Here is a 9,479-nt window from a genome sequence, read left to right on the forward strand (position 1 = left end):
GCAGCATTGAGGAAAATGATCATACCCCCTCTACGTCACACTCCGCAGATCATCACGGGGGTAATTTTAATACGGGAGTAGCGGTTAGTTCTAATCAAATAGAGCGAGATCCTCCAGCTGTGGTTGAACGTGAACATTTTAATAACCATGAAATAAGGAGACCTTTTACCATACCGCCGCCCTGTCCAAGTGACGTTCCAGATTTAGCAGCATTCTATACAGACATCATGCGTATTATAATTGAATTAGCCGACGCTGCGAGATCGTTAACCAGACGTAACGACGTTGTGCAGCTGGAATTAGTGGGTGAAAATCTCAATCGTCACATCACATTTACTGTTACAGATGATGGAAATATGATCCTGCCTGCTTTCGAAAACTTCCTCGACGATTTAGTACAATCGAATGCAAATATACCTGTAGATAATAACATGGAATTTGTTCTTCAGGTTGTTAATGACCCAGCAGGAGGTTCTAAGCGTAAAGCTGCAGGAACGTTAGACTGTGAACTGTTTAATAAGAAAATGCGTCATTTGTATATTATAAACAATACCGGTAATCAGTTATGTTTTGCAATCAGCCTCGCACACGTCTCTGACCCTGAGCTCACTGATCACCGTGCTGTAGAACTGGGGAGGAGATGGCACCATCAGGCAGGCCTCGATGAGCAAACAGCAGTTACTTTTAGTGATATTGGTAAATTTGAAACCATTCTGAAGAGAAAAATTGTAGTGTTTCACAGAACCACGGGCTCTACTGCTCTGTGTAAATTTGAGACCAGTTTCCCCGATCGTTCAAACCCTCTGTTTTTGCTGTTATTTCAAGGTCATTACTATGGGATAAAAAATCTCAAAGGTTTTATGGGGTGCAGATATATTTGTAATTACTGTTACGCCAGCTATCAGAATGCCAATACACACCATTGTGAAGGTTATTGTCCAGTGTGTCGAACATATAAATGTATGCAAGAGATTAGCAATCCTGTAAGCTGTGCAGGCTGTCAAAGAATCTGTCGTAATTCTTCATGTTTCAGCAGACACAGGGAACCGCGCATCAGAAATAGTGCTGAAAGGCCTATGAGTGACTGTGAATTGGTAAAACTGTGTAAAGTATGCAAACGGATATACGTTATTCCAATCAGTAAACCGAATAAACCACACGTGTGTAATGTAAAATGCAGTATTTGCGGTGAAAATGTACCCCCCAGCCTAGACATTACATGCGATGATCATAAGTGTTACATTCTGCCTTGCAGTGCAATTAATCAGCTTGATGATAAACTGATTTTTTATGATTTCGAATGCTTCGTCAATGACAGCGGCGTGCATACCCCCTTTCTGGTCTGTGCTAAAACGTTGAAAGGTGATGAATGGTACGCTTATGGACTGAATTGCACCCAAAAATTTCTCCTGCATTTCAGGAGGCCAATGTACAAAGGTTACACCTTAATAGCGCACAATGCGCGGGGGTACGATGGTTACCTGATTCTCACAGCAATGCTGCAGTTAGGCATTAAACCACATATCGTCATGGTAGGGAGTAAAGTTCTCTGTTTAACCGACCCTGATTACAGGTTAAAATACATTGATAGCCTGTCCTTCATGTGCATGAAGCTTAGTGCCATGCCGAAAGCGTTAGGCTTTACCGATCAAAGCAAGGGTTTTTTCCCCCACCTATTTTCCTCTGAACAACATCTCCAGTATGTAGGGGCTTTTCCTCCTCCATCCTGCTACGCTGTAGAACGCATGAGTCTTCAAGAACAACAGGTGTTTAGCAGCTGGTACACAGAAGCGAGCAAAGAGGTCTTTGACTTTAAGAAAGAAGCTATTCGTTATTGTAAAAATGACGTTGAAATTCTTTTTCAAGGATGCTTAAAATTCAGAGACGAGTTCTTTAAGGAGACAAGTGTGGATCCGTTTAAAAGTATCACAATAGCATCAGCCTGCATGAAGGTTTTTGTAACCAATTTCCTTCCTCCTCAAACCTTAGCCATTCCATCACCTCTGGACTACAGACGTAGCAGTAAAACGTTCTCCAGCGCGTCCATTCAATGGCTCGGCTGGATTGCAGACAGCAGAGCCATATTTATCGAGCATGCATTAAATAGGGGTGAAAAGAAAATCGGGCCATATTCAGTGGATGGGTATGCAGAGATTAACGGTGTCAAAGTTGCGTTTGAATTTTATGGCTGTTTTTTCCACAGCTGTAAAAAGTGTTACATGCCTCATGACAAGTGTCCGTTGAGAGGGGTCGCATTTGAACAGTTTTACGCAGCCACTGTTGAGAGAAGCAAGGTGTTACAAACTGTGTACGGTCTTCGTCTCGAAGTCATATGGGAGCATGAGTGGATTGAAATGAAAAAATCAGACCCAGGGGTGATCAGCTTTCTTGAGAAAGTTAAAGCACCCGAACCGTTATCCCCCCGGGATGCGCTGTATGGTGGACGCACCTGTCCTATGAAGTTGAGGTACACAGCGGAACCGGATGAAACTGTACACTATGTGGATTACACATCTCTGTACCCTTATGTAAACGCCAACTGCGTTTTTCCCCTCGGACACCCCACCATCATTTACAAAGATTTTGATGACCCCAGCAGCTACTTCGGTATAATCAAAGCTGTGGTCTACCCACCACGTAACCTGTTGTTCCCTGTTTTACCTTACAGAACATCCCAAGGTAAACTTGTGTTCACTCTCTGCCGCTCATGCGCTGAATTAAATTACCAGTCAGGTCCCTGCATGCATAATGATCAAGAAAGAGCTCTGACCGGAGTTTGGGTCACTGTAGAATTCTGTAAAGCGTTGGAGTGTGGTTATCGTCTTGCTAAAATCACAGAGGTGTGGCATTTTGAAAAGAGAAGTGATACAATCTTTAAAGGTTACATTCATTGCTTTTTAAAGGGTAAGCAGGAGGCTTCAGGCTATCCATCTGATGCAGTTTGTAGTCGCTTATATACTTTGACTTACTCTCCTGATCCACTGCATCAGATGGATAGCCTGAAGCCTCCTGCTTACCCTTTAAAAAGCAATGAATGTAACCTTTAAAGATTGTATCACTTCTCTTTTCAAAATGCCACACCTCTGTGATTTTAGCAAGACGATAACCACACTCCAACGCTTTACAGAATTCTACAGTGACCCAAACTCCGGTCAGAGCTCTTTCTTGATCATTATGCATGCAGGGACCTGACTGGTAATTTAATTCAGCGCATGAGCGGCAGAGAGTGAACACAAGTTTACCTTGGGATGTTCTGTAAGGTAAAACAGGGAACAACAGGTTACGTGGTGGGTAGACCACAGCTTTGATTATACCGAAGTAGCTGCTGGGGTCATCAAAATCTTTGTAAATGATGGTGGGGTGTCCGAGGGGAAAAACGCAGTTGGCGTTTACATAAGGGTACAGAGATGTGTAATCCACATAGTGTACAGTTTCATCCGGTTCCGCTGTGTACCTCAACTTCATAGGACAGGTGCGTCCACCATACAGAGCATCCCGGGGTGATAACGGTTCGGGTGCTTTAACTTTCTCAAGAAAGCTGATCACCCCTGGGTCTGATTTTTTCATTTCAATCCACTCATGCTCCCATATGACTTCGAGACGAAGGCCGTACACAGTTTGTAACACCTTGCTTCTCTCAACAGTGGCTGCGTAAAACTGTTCAAATGCGACCCCTCTCAACGGACACTTGTCATGAGGCATGTAACACTTTTTACAGCCGTGGAAAAAACAGCCATAAAATTCAAACGCAACTTTGACACCGTTAATCTCTGCATACCCATCCACTGAATATGGCCCGATTTTCTTTTCACCCCTATTTAATGCATGCTCGATAAATATGGCTCTGCTGTCTGCAATCCAGCCGAGCCATTGAATGGACGCGCTGGAGAACGTTTTACTGCTACGTCTGTAGTCCAGAGGTGATGGAATGGCTAAGGTTTGAGGAGGAAGGAAATTGGTTACAAAAACCTTCATGCAGGCTGATGCTATTGTGATACTTTTAAACGGATCCACACTTGTCTCCTTAAAGAACTCGTCTCTGAATTTTAAGCATCCTTGAAAAAGAATTTCAACGTCATTTTTACAATAACGAATAGCTTCTTTCTTAAAGTCAAAGACCTCTTTGCTCGCTTCTGTGTACCAGCTGCTAAACACCTGTTGTTCTTGAAGACTCATGCGTTCTACAGCGTAGCAGGATGGAGGAGGAAAAGCCCCTACATACTGGAGATGTTGTTCAGAGGAAAATAGGTGGGGGAAAAAACCCTTGCTTTGATCGGTAAAGCCTAACGCTTTCGGCATGGCACTAAGCTTCATGCACATGAAGGACAGGCTATCAATGTATTTTAACCTGTAATCAGGGTCGGTTAAACAGAGAACTTTACTCCCTACCATGACGATATGTGGTTTAATGCCTAACTGCAGCATTGCTGTGAGAATCAGGTAACCATCGTACCCCCGCGCATTGTGCGCTATTAAGGTGTAACCTTTGTACATTGGCCTCCTGAAATGCAGGAGAAATTTTTGGGTGCAATTCAGTCCATAAGCGTACCATTCATCACCTTTCAACGTTTTAGCACAGACCAGAAAGGGGGTATGCACGCCGCTGTCATTGACGAAGCATTCGAAATCATAAAAAATCAGTTTATCATCAAGCTGATTAATTGCACTGCAAGGCAGAATGTAACACTTATGATCATCGCATGTAATGTCTAGGCTGGTGGGTACATTTTCACCGCAAATACTGCATTTTACATTACACACGTGTGGTTTATTCGGTTTACTGATTGGAATAACGTATATCCGTTTGCATACTTTACACAGTTTTACCAATTCACAGTCACTCATAGGCCTTTCAGCACTATTTCTGATGCGCGGTTCCCTGTGTCTGCTGAAACATGAAGAATTACGACAGATTCTTTGACAGCCTGCACAGCTTACAGGATTGCTAATCTCTTGCATACATTTATATGTTCGACACACTGGACAATAACCTTCACAATGGTGTGTATTGGCATTCTGATAGCTGGCGTAACAGTAATTACAAATATATCTGCACCCCATAAAACCTTTGAGATTTTTTATCCCATAGTAATGACCTTGAAATAACAGCAAAAACAGAGGGTTTGAACGATCGGGGAAACTGGTCTCAAATTTACACAGAGCAGTAGAGCCCGTGGTTCTGTGAAACACTACAATTTTCTCTTCAGAATGGTTTCAAATTTACCAATATCACTAAAAGTAACTGCTGTTTGCTCATCGAGGCCTGCCTGATGGTGCCATCTCCTCCCCAGTTCTACAGCACGGTGATCAGTGAGCTCAGGGTCAGAGACGTGTGCGAGGCTGATTGCAAAACATAACTGATTACCGGTATTGTTTATAATATACAAATGACGCATTTTCTTATTAAACAGTTCACAGTCTAACGTTCCTGCAGCTTTACGCTTAGAACCTCCTGCTGGGTCATTAACAACCTGAAGAACAAATTCCATGTTATTATCTACAGGTATATTTGCATTCGATTGTACTAAATCGTCGAGGAAGTTTTCGAAAGCAGGCAGGATCATATTTCCATCATCTGTAACAGTAAATGTGATGTGACGATTGAGATTTTCACCCACTAATTCCAGCTGCACAACGTCGTTACGTCTGGTTAACGATCTCGCAGCGTCGGCTAATTCAATTATAATACGCATGATGTCTGTATAGAATGCTGCTAAATCTGGAACGTCACTTGGACAGGGCGGCGGTATGGTAAAAGGTCTCCTTATTTCATGGTTATTAAAATGTTCACGTTCAACCACAGCTGGAGGATCTCGCTCTATTTGATTAGAACTAACCGCTACTCCCGTATTAAAATTACCCCCGTGATGATCTGCGGAGTGTGACGTAGAGGGGGTATGATCATTTTCCTCAATGCTGCTGCTGCTGTGTGGAGACGGTTCGCTGTTCAAATCGGAAAGAGCCTGATTGATTACGTTTAAAACGTCACAGTGCCGATCTGCGGCGTGTGCAGGTGGATCATTTTCCTCAATGCTGCTGTGTGGAGACGGTTCGCTGTTCAAATCGGAAAGAGCCTGATTGATTACGTTTAAAACGTCACCGTGCTGATGTTCATTTATTAAATTTTCACTGTTAGCAGGAGATGCATTAACGGGGATTTCGTTAAGTTCATTAACTAAATTTCTTATTTCATCCAGGGCAAGTCTGATTACTTGATCAGAAATAACTGCTACGTCCGTATTAAAATGACCCCCGTGCCGATCTGCGGAGTGTGTCGTAGAGGGGTTATGATCATTTTGCTCAATGCTGTGTGGAGACGGTGTGCTATTTTCTTCTGCATTAACGGGAATTTCGTTAAGTTCATTAACTAAATTTCTTATTTCATCCAGGGCAAGTCTGATTCGGTTATCCATTTTCTATGAACATAAGAAACGAAAATAAAAAAAACTAACCTACAGAAAAAAAAAAAATAATAAAAAAACACAGTGATCAGTTCAGTTTAAAATCACCTTGATGTCACCAAAATGCTTCTTTAACAGAATCTGACATGCAGCCAGAAGCGTTAACGAAGAGGCCTTATTACGAAGATCCCGTGAGACTGTAGAGACTGTCTTCCTGCGCTGTCCAGGTCTCGATGAAATCTGTTCCACCATCAACGTCGCCTCTGGAAAAGATAAAGAAAAAAAATAAATAAAAAGATAATAGATATATATATATATATATATATATTGAAATAATCACATTAAAGCTGAAAAAAAAAAAAAAAAAAAAAAAAAAAAAAAAAAAAAAAAGGGGAATTAAAATTAATTCAGTATGTATGTATGAATTAAAACGTACCGTTCATTAATCCACTCACTAGCGTTGCTCTGCTTTGTAGCGCAAAGAGTCGCTGTCTTTTGGCCGGGGTTAAATATTCTGTAAAAACAGAAGACAATAAAAAGTTATCTTACGCTGCGCAGCACAGCGTTCATAAATAAAACGAAAAAATAGTTTTTAAAATACACAAGTTTTTTTTTAATCTTACTCCGATTCTTTGCGGTAAAACCTGCAGATTTCACTTCTTGTTGGACTGAAACTGTGCCGTTCTGCTGAAAGCTGTCTTGATCTTTGAAAAGCGACCTTCTGGTGGGCGGATTTAATGTGGCATCTTTGGATGTATCTGTAAACAGGTTTATATGACATTTTTATTGAACTATGCTTAAAATACATATATATATATATATATATATATATATTGTTTTTATTTAATTTTTATTTCCTTACCTTGCTCCTGCTCGACAACTATGTCTTCCACAGAGCTCTCAGTCGAATCTGTAAACAGTTTTATCTGAGGTTTAAAACAAAAGTCTCTAATAACACATAAATAAAATACATTCACTCTCAAAGAAAAACAGTTAGTTCTTAGGACTTACTTTCTGGAGGTGCCGGTAACTTATCCGGTGTGTCTTCAGGGGAAATGATGATAATTGGCGGAGGAGTATTCAAAGAATCTGTCGTAATTTCTGTGTTAGAAGAAAGTTCAGATGTAGTTGCGAGTTTTTCTTGTTTGGAGATAATTCGCCTTCTCAATTTAGAGTGTCTATTCCAGCCGCTAAATCCTCCAACTTGATCATTCGGGTTTACCTCTCTCATCAAATCTATAAATTGAAACATTGTCAAGGGTTAACTATAATATATATATATATATATATATATATTATTGCATTTAACATTTACTTACCATAATCTGATTGTGTCAAGATGAAATCATCAAGGTCATCAGCGGTGGGTTCTATGACAAAGAAACAAAAAAAAATATATATATATATATATATATATATATATATATATAAACAATATATATAAACAAAAAATTGAGAACATTCACATGCATTTAATGATACTTACTTACTTACTTACGTTTTAAGATGTCATTGTGCTTTTGTGAATTATCAGAAGAAGAAGCCACAATTTCCGGGTTTCCTGAAATATTTACCGACATTTTTTCTTGTCAGTACTGGTATTTTTCAATGTAACAAGTGTTATGGTTCAAAGACATTCAGCATTTGAAGACCCTGACACTGAGGTTAGCCAGTGAAACAGAGCCCCCAACATTTACACACAGTATTTTATACCAGAACATGACAGTGTTATCTCAACTGCAAAGACTATGTTTTTAAGACCAAAACCCTTCTTGAGTTCAAAGGTGATATGTTATCTAAGAAACAGACGTAACTGCCCCTTTCCTGACATTGCCCCTAACAGTTGTAACCCCCTGTAACTCTAAGATGAAAAAGTAAAAATGTTTTTTAGAAAAGCTACAGGTAACTTAAATTATCATTCCTTTTTCCTAAAATGGAGTCTCTCATTATTCAAAACAAACACATCATTGCTAGTCAATTTGTAACTTGGAAACAGTATACTGATGTTCTTTTTTTTTTTCTGTTAATCTGATATTCGTCTTACCTATTTTCAGCTGCTTTTCCAGTATGTTGACGCAGAAGCTGAAGGTTTTTCTCGTTCCATCGATGTAGTGAAGCACAATTTTTTTTATTTACTTTTTTAGGTCTTTTCTATTTTGAACGGATTTAGACTGGCTCATATATTCAACAAATAGGTCCTGCTGTAAAGCAAAAATTAACTTACAATTCTGTCAGGTTACACAGTTCCTTTATTAGGATTTCATGTGATAGGTCAACATTAAGTTGATTATACCTTTAAAAATATAAAAGGATGCATGTCTTTTTTTTTGTTGTTTTGTTTTTTAGATGTATTAACGCCTGAAAAAAACATACAGATTATTAATAACACCCTTAAACACACCCCTGTGTGTTTTAATTGGCTCATTTAAGGCCTTCCCCGTAACACCCTTAAACACACCCCTGTGTTTTAATTGACTCATTTAAGGTATCGCCCCTAATGACGACAACCAATCAACATCCACTGTTACGCCCCTTGGACACACCCCCCCTGCCCACATGGCAACCACATGGCGCCCATATGCCCCCCACCGGAAGTCCCGCCCTCACCGGAAGTCCCGCCCACCTGTCAAAATGTTTGATGGAAGGGTGCACTTAAATTCTCTGTGGTGTTTCATTAAATTGGGGAAACTACAGTATATGCTTGCTACAAAAACAATTAAAGCTGCAAGCAGCATTGAAGGCCCTCGCACCTCATCGCAACTCAGCCTGTGCAGTTACCGCGGGAGCCTGGCATCGCCGACCGCATGCCACCGTTGATGATGCCGTTCAATTCCAAATGTCGCCTTTAGGTGGCGCTAAGTATTCAAAATTTGGGGGAAATCCAACCTTCCAGATGGAAGTTGCACTCACTTGTTTATTAGTGGGTGGGGCTGAAATGATGTCATGAACTGACTGCATAAACATGTCCAGCATTGATCCCTGATGATGTATACTACAATTCAGGTGGATCCGATGATGTATGAGGAAGATATAACCCTTGAAGTGTCCTAGAGGGCGCTATTGATCCAAATTACAATG

General features: G+C 40.5%; 1 long non-coding RNA gene across 1 annotated transcript; it reads right to left on the reverse strand.

Moving 5' to 3' along the window:
• Positions 1–7,457: 7,457 nt before the first annotated feature.
• LOC124879762 lies at positions 7,458–7,912 on the reverse strand. The gene is made up of 3 exons (XR_007041115.1): positions 7,900–7,912; positions 7,721–7,771; positions 7,458–7,637 (listed from the first exon to the last, which is right to left on the reverse strand). It is a non-coding gene; the product is annotated as an uncharacterized LOC124879762 (long non-coding RNA).
• Between the last annotated feature and the right edge of the window lie 1,567 nt (positions 7,913–9,479).

The sequence above is a fragment of the Girardinichthys multiradiatus genome, chromosome 2 (genome assembly GCF_021462225.1).
Source record: "Girardinichthys multiradiatus isolate DD_20200921_A chromosome 2, DD_fGirMul_XY1, whole genome shotgun sequence".
Lineage (NCBI taxonomy): Eukaryota > Metazoa > Chordata > Actinopteri > Cyprinodontiformes > Goodeidae > Girardinichthys > Girardinichthys multiradiatus.